The sequence below is a fragment of the Ctenocephalides felis genome, unplaced genomic scaffold (genome assembly GCF_003426905.1).
Source record: "Ctenocephalides felis isolate EL2017-DRISC unplaced genomic scaffold, ASM342690v1 CF-g0.4_SCAFFOLD_00845, whole genome shotgun sequence".
NCBI lineage: Eukaryota > Metazoa > Arthropoda > Insecta > Siphonaptera > Pulicidae > Ctenocephalides > Ctenocephalides felis.
Window position 1 is genome coordinate 52,358,022 of NW_020536999.1, and position 23,129 is coordinate 52,381,150.

At 28.7% G+C, this 23,129-nt stretch overlaps 1 protein-coding gene across 1 annotated transcript in view; it reads right to left on the reverse strand.

The window, feature by feature from the left end:
- The window catches only part of LOC113385395 (zwei Ig domain protein zig-8-like), an 861,302-nt gene that overhangs the window by 9,558 nt on the left and 828,615 nt on the right, over positions 1-23,129 (reverse strand). The window lies entirely within an intron of this gene.

Consider the following 23,129-nt stretch of genomic DNA (forward strand, 5'->3'; position numbering starts at 1 on the left):
TATATATATATATATATATATATATATAAGTATATATTTATGTGTGTATGTGGTTATTCAATCAGTTCAAATTTTGTTAATAGTCGTTGAATTTTATTAACAAAAAAGTCAAAAGAAAGTTATCATTAACGATTATTTCATAACTATATCTAGTTTTCATTTTATAAACAAAAAATATTATAAATAAAACTAAGCTTAATCAGCTATATTATATCAATGATTATAAAAGTTTTATTTATGAACTTTTGCTCTCTCAGTATGTAAGTATATAAGTATTATAAAATATTAAGAATATGAGTTGGGTATGAAAACAGGGGATGAATTTTAATGATGTGGTAACGAACAAAAGCGGATTATTGCAATGTAGGCAACGTTACTGGACTTTACATCAGAGAAGCACATTAAAGTAATAAATTATTATATAATACTTTAATAAGACTAGTGTCAGTACTTAAAAACAGAAATGGGACTGAGTTAATGTCTTTTTATTACTCCTCAGAAAAGTTAATCATAATATGTTTTGTACACAATTTCAAAAAAAAAAATGTGTAAATTTTAAAAAGGACATTTATAAAAATAAAATAATAAGATGTATGTGTATACTTGTGTTAATTGCAAAGTAAATATTCAATTTCAGTAGCCAAAATTTAATATGTTATCAAATATTTATAATATAATTGAATATCTACATTTGACAGTTATTCAAATGAATAAATAATTAAATAAATTTATAAATGTAACTGTGGCGTTGCAAGTTTTTCATCCTAATTAACGCAACCGACCGATTCAGGATTAACAAGATGGGAACATTTAAGCACCCTCGTCCTGGATTTATTTGCGGTTACTGTAACAAACCGAATTAGGGGAGAGATCCTGGATGAGAAATTAATTGAAAATCGAAAACACATTGCTTTGCGTATTTTTGCGAGATTTTCCAATTTATTTGTGGACGAATTAATTCATTTGTGGACGAACACTTGTATTAAAATAAATTTTTACACATGCTCATATAGTAAAAATTTTGTAGTTTATCTTCGATAGTGAAGTTCCAATTGATAAAAAACTGAATGCGTGATGTTATGCAGCATCATCAGTTCCTTTCAGTTGTCTAATGACTTTTACTCAATAGCATTTTTTCCCTTATATGATTTTATATGCAGATCATATTTGATTTCAATTTTGGAAATATTTAAGTGAGAATCATGCTGCCTGATGTCTGGATGCCTGATGCCTGATGCCAGAATTGACCGAAGTCGATCCCGGGACTAGTTTGTCTTAGACTATGTCCTTACCGATTAGGCCAGCGCTTACTGGATAAAATAGAATACTTTTTGTTATATTTAGTCGTTTAAAATTCACGAATATCAACTAAATATAAATCACCCGAGTCTAAATATAGATGTTAATACTTATAATGGTTAGAAATATTGAAAAAATATATATATATACGCGTAATATTTCATAGTGAAAATATTTCATAGTGGGCAGAAAAGTGCATTTAAAGTAAAATGAGTTTATTAACAAATAGAACAATTACAGAAATATTGACCACACAACTAACTGAGAATGACCTATTGTATAAATACTTAACTATATTTGACATTGACACTTTCTGTATTAATTTTACAATGAAAAAGTAGTAAAATTTCTCACAAAGTGCACACATTGGTTAATTATTTGATTCTATTTCTGACGGTGAACTACAAAACTGGTAAATATTTGTACTAGAGTAATTAAGCACCTAGAAAACTTTAGTTATGAGTATGATAATAAATACAGTTCAAATAAAATAACAAATCAGCTTGCAACTTGAAGTCTTTAAAATTTTTTACAAAACACAAAAACTAAAATGAAGCAGTATCAACAAAATTAAACTATTTTATAAAAATTATTTGAAATTTTTAATATTTTGATAATTCTTTAGAATATACCATATAATTAATATTAAATTAAACCACTAAATTATGTATTTGAAAGATCACTCCGCAAAGATTCAAAGTTCTAGTGTAAACTAATTTAAATTGGAACACGAGTGAACACATTTGCTCTAGCAACATAATTTAAATATTATTATTTTTTGTCAGATTTTATGTGTTATTTGTCAGATATATGATAAATAACAAATATATTTAACAAAAAATAAATAAAAAGTAATAACTAGTGGGGTGCATGGCATCGTGCCTTAAGGTAAATTGCTGGAAATTCCTGTACCGTAATTAAAAATCTTGGTACGGAACCAAAAACAAATTACACAAAGTGTGTACACATTGATAAAATCTCTATAAAATATCTGATAATTTGATGTACACGTCCAGTCCAATAAACATTTTTAACCGCAAAATGACATTTTTTTAACTTATTTTTATTGAGAGTCCATAACCGCTGAACCTGCCTTCCCAAAATTTTAATCAATTCTTCATCTTGTCAACATAAGTAAAATCTTATTTGAATTATTAAATACGCATCCTCCGTTCTCTTAAAAACTGAGTTATCGTTTTTGGCATTTTTTGCCCAGTATCTTCGAAACGGCTAGACCTGCCTTCGCCAAAAACTAATCAGCACGTCTCCTTATCAATACAAATCGAATGTTTTTTGAATTATTCAAATCGATTCATCGGTGTTACCGAAATCGTCGACAAAAATTTGTATCCGCACACACACATACACACATACATACATATACAAATACATCCTTTTTTATAGTATACCAAAATGTTCGAAATTCTTTGAAACGCAAAGATATAAAAAAATTCATTTTCAATTTTTTGCGATTACTACGGGAAATTAATAAGCAATAATAAATGAATAAATCAATAACAAAAACTTTAATAAAAAAAAATTAAAATAATGAATACTTAACAAAACTTAATACAAAATAAATAATATTTATATTAAAGTTGAAAAAAAAATATAAAAAATTGTTATAATGTTATCATTGTACTACGGCGTATAAAATTATTACTATTTCCAAAATTTTCTTTATGTTCAATAGTTCAAATGATATCGCAACACTATAATAGTTTGCCAAGTTGTCCTACCCTGATTTATATCAAGATACAAAACTGCTTTAGGAGTCGGTCAGAAGCGCTTATTGCAATAATCTAGGAAAGCTCAGGTGTCAAGCCGGCCATTTTCGTGTATCCTAGTCTTAACTAGATAAACACGGTTATCGCCACCTTTTCGCCGCGGGCAAAGGCGGGCAAAGGCGACCGTTCGAAAAACCAGTAACCGAGATTCGAGAGAGGGAACGTGATAATATCACGACTCCTCCGGACGAATTTGCAAACTATGCAAAAACGTCGACGCGGTTTAGCAGGCTGCATGACATAAGATTTTATGTAACAGGCCGCCCAGGCATTAGTGGGGTAGATTAGAGGGTGAGAAGAAAGCCTGATGTTCATGATGTTTGGTATATGGGAACGAAACTGATAAATGTGATAATACTCACAGAATTCTCGAATTAATCAGAAAATGTTTATCTGCATCATTTGTATTTATTTATACACTTTTAAGGTGGTATTCTAGTGTAGAAATTCGAAAAAATCGATTTTTTTCATATTTTCAAAGTTTGACTATCTAAGAATATGGCTACAAGAAGGTTTTTGTAAATTTGAATTATTTTCGGAGATATAGGCATTTTACTGACTCGGTCTCCATACTGGTTTGGCTTCACGCAAAAAATTAAATGCGTTTTTCTCAGAACAGACTTTTTCAGTACTGTTGACACGATTTTTCGAGTTTTGATCGACCGATTCAATTGAAATGTTCAGAGAGTCTTGTTAATAGACCTATCTATAGCACAAACTATGATTATCGTCAAATTCCAATTTTTACTATTTTTAAAAAATTCGAGAAACTCAAAAAAACAGTAAAAAATCACTTTTTTATCAAGCAGTCGCCAATCTGTAAAAAATTTTTTTTTACTCATTGCTAGTACGGGCGATTGCAACATCATTGTAGATTAATGTCTTTTTATTTTTTGCATTTCCGCTGGCTAGGAGGGCTGAAATCATTTCAAGACTGAGGTGCCAATTTTTTGAGATCACCCACTTTATCAGCTGCCAGTTTTTACAATTTTCAACTTTTTTAGTTTTTAATTTTTGTTTTGTATTTCAATAATATTTATAAACAAGTGTTAAAAAATAGGTAGTAAAAACATTCATTGCTTTCTTTTACGACACTTTAAAAATGACCTAAAATTTATCGCTTACACTAGAATACCCCCTTAACTTCAACTGTATTTTGGTAGCCATCACATAAACCTAAAACTTTGAAAATGTTGATATACATAGTGGAGCAAATTAGCTTCAAGTTAGATTAAGTATGTCATGATTTTTATACATAAACAAAAAAGTGTACAAAAAATGTCTAATAAAATCATCGCTAAATTACAAAGTATTGACTTTCAATTAAAACTACTAATTATTTATGGAAATACTCTCCACATAGATTAAAACACCAATGGTGCATGGCATTCTGTCTTCTACATTGAAGGACCTTATCTCATATTTCTAAGAATTATATAAACTGAAATGCAAAGTTGAAATTATTTATTGAGAGTCCACTAACCTGTACACTTGAAATAAATACACATATCCCCTATTTTAAATGGTCATACGTTCCCTAATAAAACGTGTAAATCGAAAAATTCACTTTTATATAGAGAAAACGCGTTAAACGAAAATCGCAATAAAAAGCCCTTTTTGTTACAATTGCTGAAAGTGAACTCAAAAACTGGTGAATATCTATATTAGGGTAATAAGTATCTAGAAACTCTTGTTTTGACAAAAAATACAAAATAATTAAATAACAAAATAGCTTGCAATTTAAAATCTTCAAAACTATTGGACAAAACTTAAAAGTTAAAATAAGCAGTATTAACAAAAATAATCTATTTTATGAAAATGCATTATAATGAATTGCAAATACAATTTAACAAAAAAAAATATCAATATATTTATATTTATATTATACATATATTTAAAATCCAACACATTTAATAATTTACAAGAATATTAATTTATTTAGAACTTTTCGTACCGATATTTAATATTTTTAACAGAGAATATTTTACTTTTTTTATTGGACCTGCCCAAAAATTTAATCACTTCTTCCTTCAGTAAATAAATGTAAAATGTTTTTTGAATCATTTAAACCCGATGCTCTGTTGATTCAAAAACTAAATCGACATTTCTTGCACTTTTGCCCTGCCTTTGTCAAAAAACTAACCAGCAAACTAAATATTTGTATAACGAAAGAATATTTATAAATTAAATCTATATAATATTCGCAATTGTTATACGATAAAACCCATGATATCATAAATTTCTTTTCGCGTATGTGTATCACCTATACCTAAACCATACCTAAACATTACATTTTACCTGGTTATACGACTTATAACTACTATATCGTACGTTCCTTTACCACCACACCGTATACGCTCAATCCTTACACTTATATCTAAACCGCCTAACATTTATTATCTTATGCCTACAATTTCGCTTACATACTATTTTCACCCTTACCGGGAATCGAACCCCGGTCCGCCGCGTGACAGGCTACGACCTTAACCACTCAACCACCGTAACGCTACAATCAACCGTCTTTTTTCGTGTGTTGTCGCGTCACCTTAGTATTAGGTAATTAATTGCTCAATTAATGAACCAAAGAAACAACAGTGTGTTCCATAATATATTTTCAGTGGGGGTATCAATAGACTAGTGGTTAAGATGCGTGACTGTCACGCAGAGGAACCGGGTTCAATCCCCGGTATAGGCAATAGATAGGTAGAGATAATACATAGGTGTAAGGTAGAAATATAACACATTAATATTCAATAGGTATGTAGGGTGTCTGATATGTCTGATACATATGTATATATATATACATATGTATATACATATATATATATATATATATATATATATATACACACACACATATATATATATATATATATATATATATATATATATATAATAAACACACACACACACATATATATATATATATATATATATATATATAATAAGTTAGCAAATATTTGTATTGATATGATTATTTGTATGGATAGAGAAATTGATGGCATAAGTATCTCACGGTATAATAGATAATAGTTAAATTATCTATGATATATAATAGTATAGTGTAATATAATATTATGATAATAGTAAGACTATCATATCCCAAATTTAGTATTATATTATAATAAGTTTTATATCATAATAAATAAGCGTAGATATTATTAAAATTAATATCAAAATCAATTTATGTTATTAGTGGATATAAATTATGTACTCAATGATTTCCTTATATTAGGTTGTCAAATATCTCCCTTCCGCTTTTTTGCTATTGGTTTATAGTGGTTTATAATACAAAAAGACGGAAGGGAGATATTTGACAAAATAGAACTTATAATTGATTAGGTTTTCACAATATCTTGCCAAAGTCAAATTGGACATTTGTGACCCGCCCTACCATATATTTAACTTCCCCGTAGGGCAAGTTATAGTAATTGCAAAAAAATCGAAAATGAAAGTTTTTATAAATCTTTACGTTTCAAAGGTTTCTGAACATTTTGCCATACCTTAGAAAAAATGGATGATGTGTGTGTGTGTGTATGTGTGTGTGAATGTGTATGTGTGCGGAAAACAAATTTTCGTCGACGATTTCGGGAACACCGATCAACCGATTTAAATAATTCAAAAAACCTTCGATTCATATTGATAAGAAGACGTGCTGATTGCTGGGCCTGCCTTTGCAAGAATGTAACTTCATTGCATTCAGTCAACATAAATAAACTGTTTTTTGAATCATTCAAATCGGGTGCTCAGTGTTCTCAAAAACTGTTTTTTTTGTATTTTTTTCTCTGTATTTCCCAAAAGATTGCACCTTTCGCTGTCAAGAACTAATTAGCACGTCTCGTCGTCAATGGAAATCGAATACTTTTTCGAAAATTCAAATCGGTTAATTGGTGCTCTAGAAAACAGCAACAAAAATGTATCTATACAAACACACACACACATACATAATTTTTTTGTAAGGTATGCCAAAATATGCAAAAAAATCATATATATATATATATATATTATATATATATATATATATTTGCAATTAGTATAACTTATCCTTTATGAAGTAAAGAAAATCAATCTGAACTAAAATAATTTAATAACAGTTAGCTATTGTTTTTATTAACCGCTTAACGTTCGAGTTTTTTTCGTGAAGAGTAATCAAAAGAGCAGCTTTTTTTTATTCGGATTTTAAAAGTCGATTTTTGATTTAAATTTCGGATTTTTCTAATAAGCGCAATCTCAAATTTCAGTCTAGCAAGTTTTCAAGCTCGTTTCATTTATATCTAATAATAAGTTAATAATATCCAATGACATTCTATCGACTTCCCCTGGAAGTGCGTAGTAGTTGTCTTTATATACGCATATTAGGCCGGAGGAGCATTAGGCTCTACCTACGATGTCATCGATCAAAGTGAGTTATGAGTGGCGAGCTGCGTTTATGTTAGCCCAGGTAGGAGGATGAGGGTATGTGGGTATCTGGGTATGTGGTTCTCGGAAATGTGCCCACGGTGTGGCTTACAGTCACGCATTTTCAAAGACCACATGAGGAATGGTTGCGACAAATTTTTTGCTTAGGGCGCAGGGAATGGATACTGTGTTCTGAGAGGAGTTTATGGTGACACAATACAGCAGGACACATATAAAAAGATATTATATATATATAATATATATATTATCTATATATATATATTAGATCACCCTATATATATATACGGATCACCCTAGTATATATATATATTACTCGGGTGGTCCTTAATATGGCCATTTCGAATTTTCCTCAGTCCCCAGGGCGTTTAGATAGAGCGTAATTCCATTATTTAAATTTTGAAAATTTAAAAAAATGAGGTATAACTTAGCCACAAATGAATGAGTTTTATTCGCTTATTTGTTCGCTAAATACATCTAAAAAACATTTTTAATCATTTGAAAATTTTTCCATGCTATTCCATACAAAACTTTGATTAAATTGCGCTTTATCTAAACATTAATATCAAGAGCTAAAACTTTCAGAGAATTGTTTTTAATCAATTTGGAACCATTGAGCCCTTGGAAGCAAGGAAATCTAAAAATGACCATATATATATATACTCGTATATTATATATATAATATATAAATATATTTATTTATTATTTATAGACCGGGCGGTGTACAAAAGTTCAATTTCACTTTGAGATTAAAACAAATAACACGTATCAAATAAAAAACTATCACACTACGTTCAGTAAAATCCCAGGTAATTCACCATGGTAAAAATATGTTATATTGCTGTTTTCTAAAAATTTTAAACCTGTTCTTTTACCCCATAGGAGGAGTAAATTGAGACGGCCCTTGGATAAACAAGGTTATTTCAATTTTGAAGGCATTTAGAAAATAATAGCTATATATTTCAAACAATTAAGCCGTTTACAAGATACAAACAAAGTGTGCAGAAAATAGAAACTCGGTTTTTGCAAGAACCGTCACCCGATTGGAATTAGAAAAAAAAGTGGTGATTAGTTTTTGCCAAAGGCAAGTCCAATCATTCGAAGACACTAAGCTAAATGTGCAAAAAATGGCAGTTTTCGAGAGGCACTTAGCATCCGATTTGAATATTTCAAGAAAAAAATTGCTCATGTCGCGAAACAAATGCTTTTGAAAAAAATACATTTTCATTTCAAAATCATTTTTTCCAAAATATTTTTCTTGAAATCGAAAACAATTCGGTTTTTAATTTTAATTCTGACTGAGTTCAAAAGTTTAATGATGAAATAAATAATTTTAACCCTGAAATTCAGTTAATATAATTATATAAATATTAGACAATGGTACAGTATTTATAATAATCTATTTGAAAACATTTGATATATTTCTGGAATATTCCGTAAAATGTGTGAAAAGTTCTAGCAATTTGCCTAAGGCCCAATGCCATATACCACTAGTTTAATCATTGATTTTACGATTATTGTAGAAAATAGAAAATGAACATCAAATGACGCGCAAGGATCAGAAACTCCAATTCTACAAATTATTCTAATTGCATGTGAACAAATAAAAAGTGCTTCTATTTGACCACTTTCCATCGTGACAATTTGTGGAATAATTTCCTCATGTCAGAGGAAATAGAATTTCACCGTCGGGGTATTTACATAAGCTGGTACGATGGGTTTGAGTACACAATCGCCGGTTCTATAATATTTCCGCAGTCATTAAGTCACAAAGGATCGTTGATTGATTCATTTTAGTTATGTACCTCTCCCATACATCGTCAGATGACAGATCATCATTATTTAGTATATGGAGCACCAAAACTGACATATTGTGATATATGTGTCATGTTTTCAAGCCCGAACGTAATAATTACATACTGTCAACGCCACATACCTTTCAGAGCGAAATATATACATTTATTTAAAATATAGGAGATGGGGATATAGACACTTTTTTCAGAAAAGTCTAATTGTAATGGAAAATGCGTGTTTATGTGGTGAATGTATGCTTTTAGATAAATTTTGAAAGAGGAAATTAATTAGTTGAAATCAGATGGGCATGGTACTTAATTTAATTGGAGAGCTTTTTTAAATAGTAAACACTGGTTGACCATTATTATATTATTATAATAGGATTATTCATATAATATATATATATATATAATAATATATATATATATATGATATATATAGAGATGATATATATATATATTGCGGTGGTCCTCAATATGGATCTTTTCCAATTTCCTTGCTCCAGAGGCTCAAATCCTTCCCAATTGATAAAAAACAGTTTGCACTGAATCCAAAATTTGGAGATTAACATTGTATTTGCTTTTTTGATCATAAATAAAAAATAACAACAAAAATTTGATATATTTCATAAAATAAGTGTTTACTTAGGAAGAAGAACCAAGAAACTTTGATTGGAGTGCGGACTATCTTAAAGTTAATATTAGAAGCTAAAACCTCCAGAGAATTGTTTTTTTATCAACTTGGAAGCCCAGAAAATAATTCGAAAACATCCATATTAAGGACCACCCTAATAATATATATTATATTATATATTTATATATATATTCAATAGATAAGTCCTGGATTTTCCAATATATCGATTGTTTCTTTTCCGAACAGTAAAAGTCGAATAATAAAAAACAATTTGTTTTTTTTTTTGAAGAGGTTTATAACGACGTTTCGGAACTAGATACGTTCCATCATCAGGTTATTCTGTCAAAGATAATGTTTTTTTAAAACTATTGACTGACATTAATTAATGATGGTTATTACAGATTATTTAGAAAATTATAAGGGATTGATTTATGTATCACTGTAAAGAGTAAGAAAGTAACTAAAAAAGGTTTATAAAAATTGAGAAGCAAAAATTATTTACTGTAATAGTTTATATATCCATATCACTAATATTTTTTGTAAAAATACTCGTTATATTATTATTTGTAAATGTTTTTGACTTCACAAGACTTTGTAACACACTGTAATGAAGTCTGTCGGCCAGATGTAGGCAATATAATACGGACTTAGGCAAAAATAATTTTTTTATGGCTCTTGTATTGATAATTTACGAAAAATGGTAATGTATTGCCTTAGCAAATGCTGAGAATTATTATTATGTATATATATACACATTAAGTACAGGAGTTTATATTTTGCATTGGTTGAATGATGTAGCTATTACCTCCTAAAATCTCTTCAAACTTAAAAATAAGATATTCCACTTTGATTGAATAAGTGGAATATTGATATGGCCGCTTATTCCAAACTATTATTCCATTTTCTAGTTAAGCCACGTTTTGGAAATTAATTACAATAAATCTATTCAATATAAATCAACCATTACCAAGGAGAATTTATTAAGGCTAATGTTAAATAATTGTATGAAGAAAACATTTTCAACGAGTTTACAACATAATATGGAGGGTTAATGCATTTACTCTTCAATATCGTTACGAACATTTTCCTTCCGTTATTTCATGCTTGGGAAAACGTGATGCAAATATTATCGATTTGCGAGTATAGTATTATATACATACATATTTGTTTTACAAGTACAAATGAATGAAATTTAAATAACAATTATAAAAACAAACATACTAATTCATTACAATAAACCATCATATTTTAATTCGCCATTGGTAAAATTTAAAAAATCGAAGCTGATCTTGATTAATTTTTGAAATCATTGGGACACCATATTTAAAAATTTAATTTTTATCTGTACAGATAATAAATATATATTTTGATTATTATTATTCAATAAATTACCAACAGAGCAGAATTTGGAATAAAACTTTATAATACTAAAATTTATTATGTTTTCGCTTCCATTTGTACCAAAAAGAAAGAAGTAATTCTCATATATTTTATATACTGTAGTTTTAAGTGATATTGTTAATATCTTTTCAATATAGTGACATGAGGTATGAAAATTTATGTTCTTCTCTGATATCTTTTTTTGAATTTCCCGTAGGGTGAGGTAAACTAATCGCAAAAAGTCAAAAATGAAAAGTTTCGCATATTTTAACTGTTTGGAATACTTTAGAAACAATTTTTGTATGTGTGCGAGTGTGTGTACGTAGTAGGTATATATGTATGTTCAGGTACCAATTTTTATTAACGATTTTGAAAGCACGGATCAACCGATTTTAATAATTCAAATCACCTATTCCTATTGATGATTAGTTTTTGGCAGAGGAAGGTCCAGACTTTTTAAAAATACGGGACAAAAAGTGCCAAAAATGGAAATTCAGTTGTTGAGAGAACTAACAATTTGAATGATTAAAAATACATTTCATTTTCATTGACCGAATTAAATAATGTCTAACCATTCTTTTTGGGAAGGCAGATCCAGCGTTTTCGGAGATCTAATAAAAAATAATTGAAAAAGAATTTGGTCAAGAATGATCATTAGACATATACACAAATTATCAAATATTTTGTAGAGATTCTAATAATAATTACAAATTTTGTTTACATTTATAAGGGTTTCGTACCAAGATTTATAATTTTTAACCCTGAGACTGAGAACGCAGCGCGATGGCTTTTTAAAAATTCCAGAATTTCAAAAAAAATGATGCATTGAAAAAAATATTACGGTATAGAAAGTTCTTGCAATTTGCCTTGAGGCACGATGCAATGCACCACTAGTTAATTAACTTCCCGTAAGGTAGTTATAGTAATGGGCCGAAAATTGAAAATGAAAATTTCTGTATTTTTCGACGTTTTTAAAGGTTTCTCAACATTTTGGCATACCTGAGAAAAAATTGATGTGTGTGTGTGTTTTGTGTGTCCGCATTTTTTCCTTCACGTTTTCGGACGCACGGATCGACCGATTTGAATGGTTCAAAAAACATTCGATTCCTATTGATAGGGAGATGTGCTGATTAGTTTTTGGCGAAGGCAGGCCTAGCCATTACGGAGATACAAATATACAAAAAATGTCAGTTTTTGAGAGAAATAACTATCCGAATTGAATTATTCAAAAACATTTCTGCTTGTGTTGACAAAACAATTGCTTTTGTGAAAAAAAATTTTCAATCCATTTTTTTTATTTGTATATTGAAAATAATTCAGATTTTAACTTTATTTCTGACTAAAGTTCTAATATACTTTAAACAAATAATTACAGCTTTGCAATTCAGTTTATATAATTCTTATAAATATTAGACAATGTTACAGTATTTATTTGTAATAATCTATTCTTCGAACATTTCGTTACGGTATGGGAAGTTCCAGCAATTTGCCTTGAGGCTCAATGCCATGCATCACTAGTCAATTAAATATATTATTTGCTATAAATAACGCCAATAAATTCTTGATTAATATACATCGCAATATTTATATTGATATCTATAATCTTTATAGTTGTACCGACAGTTCAACTTAATCGCCTGTAAAATGCATTTACTGCTTTGCTTTTCCCTTTAGTCATGTCGGCCGACCTTTATATTGCTCCGATGAATATGTCAGAGGCGTTAATAAATTTATGATTAACGATTGTAATAAATCACTGGTAATGCCATAATGTCTTCGCATTACACAATAGTTGTCAATTGCAATGGTGGTCGTCCGGGGGCGCCTCCACCGGCATCGTCGATGTGGCTTGTTTTTGCTTGCGGAACTGGATCGCCTGCTGCGCCAGGGCGGTTAGACCTCACGCCGGGGTAGGATTTCGCAAATATGTATAATTAAATTAGTATTGTATGATAGACCTAGTGCCTTGAGGCAATTTTACGAAACAGTGTATTAACAGATATCAAAATAATTTGAAGAATAATGTACATAGAATAGAAAGAAAATAAAAATGAATTCTAAATGTACATAAAGATCAGTCACACAGATGAAGCCTCTAAGAACAAAATAAACCTCTAACACAATTTTGTTATGAAATGTAATAGTGCACGATTAAGCCAATAATTGAAGAATACTGGCACTTACGCCAGAAAATATTTATAAATCTATTCGAAAATATTATCGAAACGTATACGTTCAAAATTATTTTTTTTTACTAAGCAACAATTTAAGATTCTTAAGTAATTTTTCTTTTTTATTCACTACTATATTAACAACTGTCCAGTTACGGAAATTCAGTAAATTTGTTGATTGACGAGAGAAAAAATAATACATCTTTTAAATCTTTTAATTATAAAAACTGTGAAGATATATAAATAGGAATTGGAATCATAATAAGAACAAAATAAATTTTATATACATTTTTTCAAAAACCTTAAACGTAAATTTAATTCAATTCTTTCCAACATCTGTAAGCAATATAAAAAAAACATTCTTGACACAATTTTTTAACGACATTTACTAATTTTAGGATCCAGAGAAATAATGACAAAGCATGGAAAATATACGATTAAAAATAAATATACGATGGAACATAATTTGCTCGTACAATATTATATTTACAATTTTATATTTACAAATTTCGACAAACTAATTTGACCTATTCAAAATATATTCCCCCATTAGCGAAATAGTTAATTTAAATGCTAAAAATTACATCACAAATTGATATCTGCATTGGAAAAATTTCAAAAGTCCAGGTAAATCAAAATACTAGGGATGTTGTTATTTTTTAAGATTATATATGAGATAATTAGTAAGTTGGTCTCAATTTCAAAATTCAATAATGTTTATTGAACATACTTTACATACTTTGTTTCTTTAGATATAATATTAACTTTATCTATTGCCTTTTTAATGATATTTTTAATTTGTTGTATTCTATTTCTTACAGGAAATTAAAATATTTCAAAAGATGAATCAAGATAAAAACACAACTTTCAACAGTTTTTTGTTAGCATACTGGAAAAAAGCTGAAACATTCGAGTATTCATCATTTTGAGTAAATGATAAAAAAAATGAACTGAATTATTGATTAAAAAAACATTGAAGTAGAAAAAGAATACGTATGCGCAAAGTAGAATTTTCCATGTACTCCTAAATTAACAGATATAGATAAAATTTTAATTTATCAATAATAATATTGATTGGTTTTGAATGAAACAGAATTAAGCCACTTCTTCACATATAATTTTCATAAACTCAATAAGATGTTTGTTCAAAGATATTGATAGAGTATATTTTTATTTCATTCATTTTATAGCTACATTTGTAAAATATATAATAAATTAAATAAATAAATAAATGGGTAGTGGGTTATATTTATAACAGTATCGCGTATCGGTCCATTATCGTATTTTAAATTATTGTCGTAAATTCGTCACAACTTTATCGAATCATACGAAAGTTTTTTGAGTAATCATTTAGTACTAAGATACCTGCAGACATTTCAAAAATGTCACAATATATTATATAAAATGTCACAATAATAATATATTGCTTTATGAAACAAAGCCCATCACATTATTTTTTTTAAAAAACTCGAATAACGTTATTCGAATAAATTCATTTACACTGAAGCTATTTAAATCAATTAACTATATCTGAGAAAGTTAAAACGACTATTGACAATATTTGATTATATGTGTGCCTTTGAAAATTGGTTAAAATTGGAAGTGAATCCATCATATTGTATTTATTTGATATAGAAAAGTCTAGGAAATTTTCCAATACTTCTATATTGTATTAAACTGATTCAATTGTATCATATGGTATTTATCTTGTGGGAGTCGTAATGATTATGATAATATATTAAATTAGAAACTCCCAACATAATAAAAAAAATATAAATTTATTGACTATAAAAATATTTCGATATCAAAAATATACATGACATGTCCGATTGTTTTTTACAAAACAAAACCAGCCTGCTTGATATCGCCACACACTCCCTGCCCAGTGTTGATCTCACAGTTTAAAAAAAAAATACAGGGAAACACGTTATAAAAATGTGGTGGGAAAGCAGATTATAGCAGACCAGTGTTGTAATACTGGTCAATTACAAATTTCCATGTTTCGTCAGCAGATCCACCGTATGTGGTGATTTGACCTGCCATCAACTCCATATTTTGCATAAGGTTCTGACTAAAAAAAAAAAAATGTGGAAAATTTCCTGTACCTCGATGTCGGTGAACTTCTAAGATTCAGCCTCGATCTAATGGGTATTAGTTATATCAGAATAACTTAATGTTTAGAATGCATAATTTATGGGTACAGTTTCCATTTCTGCAAGTGTTGCATTCGTATCTGATGAGTTCCGATCAGAGAAAGAAGTTGGCTCTTTATCCAAATCAGGATCATTGGTTTCTTTGACATAAGAGTCCAGAATTGTGGAATCCAATAAATTATGTCAAATTTTGTTTTGACTCGTCGTTGTCACCGATAATGGGAGGTAGCATTATAAGACGAATTGTTGAGTTAACAGAGAAAGAGAGGTTGAATTGCATTCCAATGAAAAGTTCAGGCTCCAAATTATTTTTACTGTCAGCAATAAACACTGAGATCTGGGTATACCAAATGAGTAACCTCGGAAGTCTGATCCAGATAGTAAGTGCGTTAACTATGATGGATTGGACTGGACATACCTTATAGGTCGTCACTGAAGACCAGTGATTATGGTGCTGCGTCAAAATCAATTTTTCTCAAATCATCGAAAAATAAACTCCTTTTTTTGTCTTCATCTCCATCGTCGTGAGTCACCAATGTGGGAGTCGTAATGATTATGATAATATATTAAATTAGAAACTCCCAACATAATAAAAAAAATATAAATTTATTGACTATAAAATATTTCGATATCAAAAATATACATGACATGTCCGATTGTTTTTTACAAAACAAAACCAGCCTGCTTGATATCGCCACAATCTAATATAGAAAATCCAGAAAATTTCCTCTACAGGAAAGATATGCAAGATAGTTTTTAAACTTTTTATCGCTATCATTTCAAACAATTATTTTAAAAGTATATATAATTTAGTGAAAAGTGATACAATTCAGTGAAAAGTTCGTAAAATTTATGTTTATTCATAAGTGACACCTGAAACTGACAACTAGGCCAAGTGATGTTCGCAAACTTGTCATTACCTCATTATTAATTTATAACGTATCCATTAAAATTTCCGAGCTCCCGAATTAACATTGCATATAGAAGTGCGGCTGTAGTGATATAGTGATAAAGTGATATATTATATGTGAAGCTGACGTATTAAGTGATGGACGGTTTATGTTCACATCGTGATAAATATCCAGCGTCCGCAGCTTTGGATGCCGCGCCTGGCTTGCCGTTAAATCGCATTAGCCGCTGCGGACGGACACTCGTTTGGGCATAAACACTACTTTCATTATAATTAAACTGGAGAACTCGAGAGATACCTACACTACACTATGGAAAATTCAGACCAAGAATGGAAAAGGTCTTAACAAGATTTAAATGATCAGATAAAATTCAATACACCTGTTCATCTGGGTATAAATACTTCTTGCTTTAAATTCAAATGGGTATTGTAGAGATGCATTATAGAAACTACAAACAAAGAGTATTAATAGTTAAAAAGTTTGAAAAAATAATAACAAAAATGATGTAGATTGAAATCTTAAAAATATGGTAGGTACTAGAGATGGGTAACTCACTCCGGAGTTATCACTCCAATACAACTCCTCCCTCGAAGTGAATCAGAGTGGAATTGTCTCACAGGATTTGTCATATCCGACTTCCCTAAACATGTTAACATGTGCAGATATTTGCTTGAGATTTTTCACTAATACAAAGATTTGGGTCGAAAGACGTGATTTTTTTCTCGTATGACAGGCAGTTTTAGGACTTTCCAGGTATATGTCTCAAAATAATGCTATTTTGTGTTCTATATTCTGTATACGATAATGTTTGTCCGTAAATGTCCGTAAAAATATTTAGTATTATATTATAACTTTTACACAATTATGATTTTATAATTGTGTAAAAGTAATAGTATGCTAATTAAACTACCTAATGTATAAATAATTCTCGAAAGGAAAATAATAAAACAATGTGAGGTATTATTATTTTGTGAAAAATATTAAGACTTCTTCTTATTTCATATATAAGGTTCACTGCATTATTTTCATATAAAAATAAACATATTCAAAGAATTCCATATTTTCTCTTCAAAACTAATTACAAAATTGATTTTGATTTCCAAGTTTTGTGTCAACTTGAGATTTGTATGCATATTGAAATGCATTAAATAGTAATTATTATAATAAAATGAACAAAAATGTTTGAACTATTAAATTATCAGATAAGACCAACTTATTAGGGTTTAAATAATATGCGCATCATAAGAAGAAGACTAGAAAAAATAAATCTTCATGCTAACAATAAGATTTTTAAATAAGACATTTTAATTGAAGATAAAAACTTCTTGTATTATAATTTAACTATGCTTCAAACAAAGGTTAGAAAAAATATCAGTTGATTTGCAATTAACAACCTAATAAATAAAAGTTTTAGATTAATATTCATTAAGATACATACTTCTTATACTATGATTATGAATTTGTTGAAAATCATTATAGTTCTAGCAACAATAGCAAAAGTCTCAGCAGAATTTAAAACATCAGCTAAACTCAATACACTTCTCATTAAACTAAAGTTTCATGCATACGAGTATACTATAAACATTTCAGAATAAATATAAAAAGGTCTCAACAGGATTGAAATGACGAGATAAGAACACAAAATACTGTTCCTTTGAACACAATAACAACTCTCAGTACTTTCATCATATCATCTTAACACAGATTCTCTAAGATAAACTCCATGCCCCAAGTAGTTATCAAACTTAAAAGCTTTGTGTTGAATTGAGTATGGGTTTATTATTACTGATCTGAAATTATTGGGTTATGGTTTTTTTTTTTCAAATTTATCGATTTATGTTGAATTATCCTATAGTATTAAAGTATGTGCAAATACTGCAAAAATGTTACCATACGCCAAGTTTTACAAAACAAAGATAGTCCCGTTGTTTAATATCATTAATTATCATTGTGCTGAAGCTAAGTAATCTGAAGAAGTCTAAACAAATATTAAAAATACTTATTAGTCTTAGTCTGCCTTTGAACATCGAGTGAAATAGAAAGTGATTGTATTTATTTTATATAAAAAAAACTAAGAAATAATTCAATATGCTTATTCACAAGATATGTACGCTAGCTGTGAACTAGGCCAGCATGTAAAACAGATAGTAGATGAACTATATTGTTTACGACTTTAATCATATTTTACCTTAAGCTGAGTTAGATTTCGCTATATAGTCTGCGATAATTTATATATAATCGTAATTTATTAAAGACCTTTGCAATCCAATAAGACATTTCTATAAAGCCTGATAAGAATATCAAAAAAAATATAATTGAACCAATGCATCCTAAGTTTTGTTTTGGACAAGTAATTTTATTCATAAACTGTACACTTGTGATGCACATATAACGACTAGTATTACCTCCTACAAATAGTGAAATAGTTTTTTTTACCAAAAACTCCAAAACGACCACTCTAAATTCCACTACTCGGAATTTGAAGCAATTATATGCATTTCATTTGACTACAATGTTGTAGAGACAGATGGAGTTTATGTCAACAAAGACCTCACAGAGCAAAATACATTTCCATCTTCGTCTATTCCGGTTATGCATAGCAGAGAGCAAATACAAGGTAACAAAGTAACGACATTAGTCGCACACAGAAGACTCACGTTTCTCTATTTCGAGTTCTGCCTGGAAAATTTTATTATAACGCTAAAGGAAACTGAATGAATAAGTACACAAACGAAAAGGCATACATTAATATTGTACACAGTTTATACGCGATTTTATAATAATATGTCGCGTAGAACATAATTATGTAGCCTTGAAGAAAGCTGAACTATCAACATGTGCATATTTTATTGAATTTTATGAGAATATCAATAGCTTAATTGCATTTATATCAGTATTTACTAAATTTGACATAATTAATAATAGCCTTAGTAAAAGTTTGCTTTACTAATTATACCGCAATAAAATTCAAATATATTTATGGAAAAATTAAATGGATTCACACTAAATCATAGGGTTTAAACTTATATATTTTCTCTCTACAAGAAATTACAAGAAGACTACAATAAATTATTTAAATTTGGGAAATTTTATTATAACGACTAAAAAAGTAAAAGAATAAATACGTACAATAATTAATTATGTAAATGATATCTTAATCTTAGTTAATATATTAATAATATACATTTTCTTATTTGGAATTCTAATCGAGTTTTTTAGACTTTTTCTCAAAATAACTGAAAAAAAATGAATCGCTTAATCATATTCCAACATACGGTGGAGCGATCTTGTACTTTTTGCCTATCACACGAACTGTAGCAATTAAATTCTATTATCATAAAATAACTATTTTGTTATTAATAAAATTTAATGAATTCATAAATAATATGGTGAATAATATCAAATGTTCATATAATAATGTAGTAATACATATTCAAATATTTCGCTTTTTTATAATTACTGTTCACAGTATCGTGGGTATTGCATCTATATATTATTTTATTTATTCTTCAATTTTTAGTTCTAATATCAGGATATTATTATAAAATAGTCTTGATTTGAAGCATACTTTCATTGAACCTATTTAATATTGCGTTAACTTGAGCATACTTAGCTTTAAAATTATCCCTAAACTCAAACCTCAGAATAAACATAGTACAGAGCAACGATAGATAACAAGGAACGACTTAATCTGTGCAATTATAATCTGATTTTCTACGATGAATGCAACTCTGCAAGAATGGTGCTTCAAATACTGCAGCTGCCGAGATTTATTTAAAAATATTAAATGGATTAATTAAAGCGCAGAGAGACTCGGCAAGCTGAATTTTGCAGCAATCTCTTCGGCGTACTTTTAAATTATTTCGCAGCGGGATGAAGGAATACATAATTTGAATGCAAAATTGCCATGTATTATTTATTACACTTCTACATAGATATTTTACTTATATATACATAAATGACTAAAACTATAAAGGATTGCTTTTTGTGTAATAATGGTCTCAGAATCTTTTGTCTTAAAAAGTTAGAGCGAAGTGATTTTGAAACTCAATTGAGAATTTGGTCGATAAGTTTTGTGCGACAATAGGTCAAGTGGTTTTTCTGCGACTTATGGTTCTGTGTGTACTTATTCGAAAAATCCAGAACAAATTATGTCCATTCACAACCGTAAGGATAAAATGAATTTTATTTCCGAAACTTGGAATAGATATGTTGAAATTAGTAGAATTTCAACGGAATGCGTCAAATTAAAACATCATAATGTGATATTTATAAATTAATTTATAGACATGGTATGTTTAATATATATTTTTATAAACACCAATGCATATATGCACAAATTATGAAAAATTTCTCTAAAATATGTAGTCTTCACGCGAACCGTTATGCAGTATGTAGAACTAGGGGCTATCTGTAGTAACAGACGTTTTTCAATAGAATGTGAAATATTAAAATACTTTTTTGTCTCCATTAGACCATCCTACATTATATTGTCATGACATTAGACATGACTGTCCCGAAGGTCAACAAAGTGATTATAATTGTTAAGATTTCTTTCGAAATCTTTCATTTTAAAAATTTGGTTAAAAGTCCGTTTTAAATATATTTAAGATTACTAAATTATATGTTTTAAGTAGGCATCGCATGTGCGTGCATATTAGATTTTTTTTTACTAAATATTCTTTCTAATATTTTCTTATTACGAATTTGTCTCTCAATACACAAAGAAACTGATTATTGCACATTTTTCCGTTTTAATACGAATTAAAAGTAAGATCCTACCTGTATGTAAATGTGATATTCGTGAGGTGCTCCTTTATAAGTAAAGTTTTAATAATTGTTATGTTATATTTTAAATTTATAAGTAGCGATACTAGGCACATATTAAAAAACTATCGCGCAAGAGTTACTCATATTATTTTAATGAACAAATTTAATTATATATGCAAGTAGTTAGAATATGATCGTTATTTACAAATCACATCAGTTTGTTTTCAAAGTGTAAAAATGTAAAGGGTATCGATGTTGCGAATATAATTAAGGTAAAGAACTCTTTAATAATTGCGTAGATGCGTTAATTTTGCCAAGTAATAAAAACTGTATTAAAAAATTTCGTTATATTTATCGACTAATTTTAAATTATATATATATATTTATATATAATTATAATATTTGTTTATTGGGCCTAAAATCAAACCTGGGGTTAATTGAAATAAACCTTGGGGCTAGATAAAACATACAAGAACTGAATACAGATTCAAGTAAAAGTGATTGAATTGTACTTATAGTTTGTAAAATGTGGACACTTGTAAATTGTGTTACGGAGGACACTATACTCTTATTTGTATTATAAGAATTGTGGTTTACGTTGATTTTATTTTAGACAATATATATTTTATTTATATTAGATATAGTTTCAGTCAAAGTTTGTAAATACGATTGTTGTCAAGAATTTCTTTGAAATCTTTTATTATTATTTTTGTTAAGAACTTGTTTCAGAAACATGTCAATATTCTTAAAAATGAGTAAATAATAATTTATCAGAGTTGATTTATGAGAGCGCATTGTTACAATTACCCTAAACACGGGGTATTTGTAACAATGCACTTTTTCAAGGAATTACCATATATAATTGTGAAGTAATGGACAGCCGTTAAGGAATTATTTTTGATTTTGTATAGAAATAGTTGCAACTATCCATTTATATTATGTAGAAGAATATAAATAGAAGATCATGATATATAAATTGAAGGAAACTGTTGCATCAAGCCCCTAGTTTCTTTACAATATTTTTGAAGTATTTTGAAGACCAATAGTCGAATTAAATGGAATTTTTTTTATTAATTAATAAAAATTAACGTTTCGACACTTATTATGTGAAATTCAGTAATCTAAACAACATTACATAATAACAGCATTAGATAATAAATATAAAAATATAAAATGTAAAAAGAGGGAAAAAATTATATTCATACCAAACCAGAAAAACCAGAAAAACCAAAAAATATAAAATTTAATAAAAACACTGAAATTGTGCTAAAGAACAACATAATTAATAGATAATTAATGAGAAGAAAAAACTAAAATTAATAAAAAATTGGTTTATTGTTCTGTTAATTCGACGATTAGGCTGCAAAATACTTCAAATATGTATCAACGTCGACAAAACTTTCAACACACACACACACACACTATATATATATATATATATAGGTGTGTTCAAAAAGTACCCGGAATTACTAATAATTAAATTTCGCGGGTCTGGAGTGTCTGATTGTCAAAATTTTTTTTTATTGTGTTGGTATACATGCCCCTAAAGTATGATGGAATTTTCAGCTATATTCACTGTTTACTTTGTCTGTGGTAGTCGCTAAGGTTCGACGTGTTTTTCTGAGCTCGGCGATTTTTACAATGGAAGAATTGAAAAGTCAAAGAATTTGTATTAAATTTTGCGTAAAAAATGAAATAAAGTGTTGCAAAGTGCAAAAATTCACCAGATATGGCTCCGTGTGACTTTTTCCTATTCCCAAAGTTGAAGAGACCCATGAAAGGACGGCGGTTTTCCTCGATTGAAGAAAATCGCTG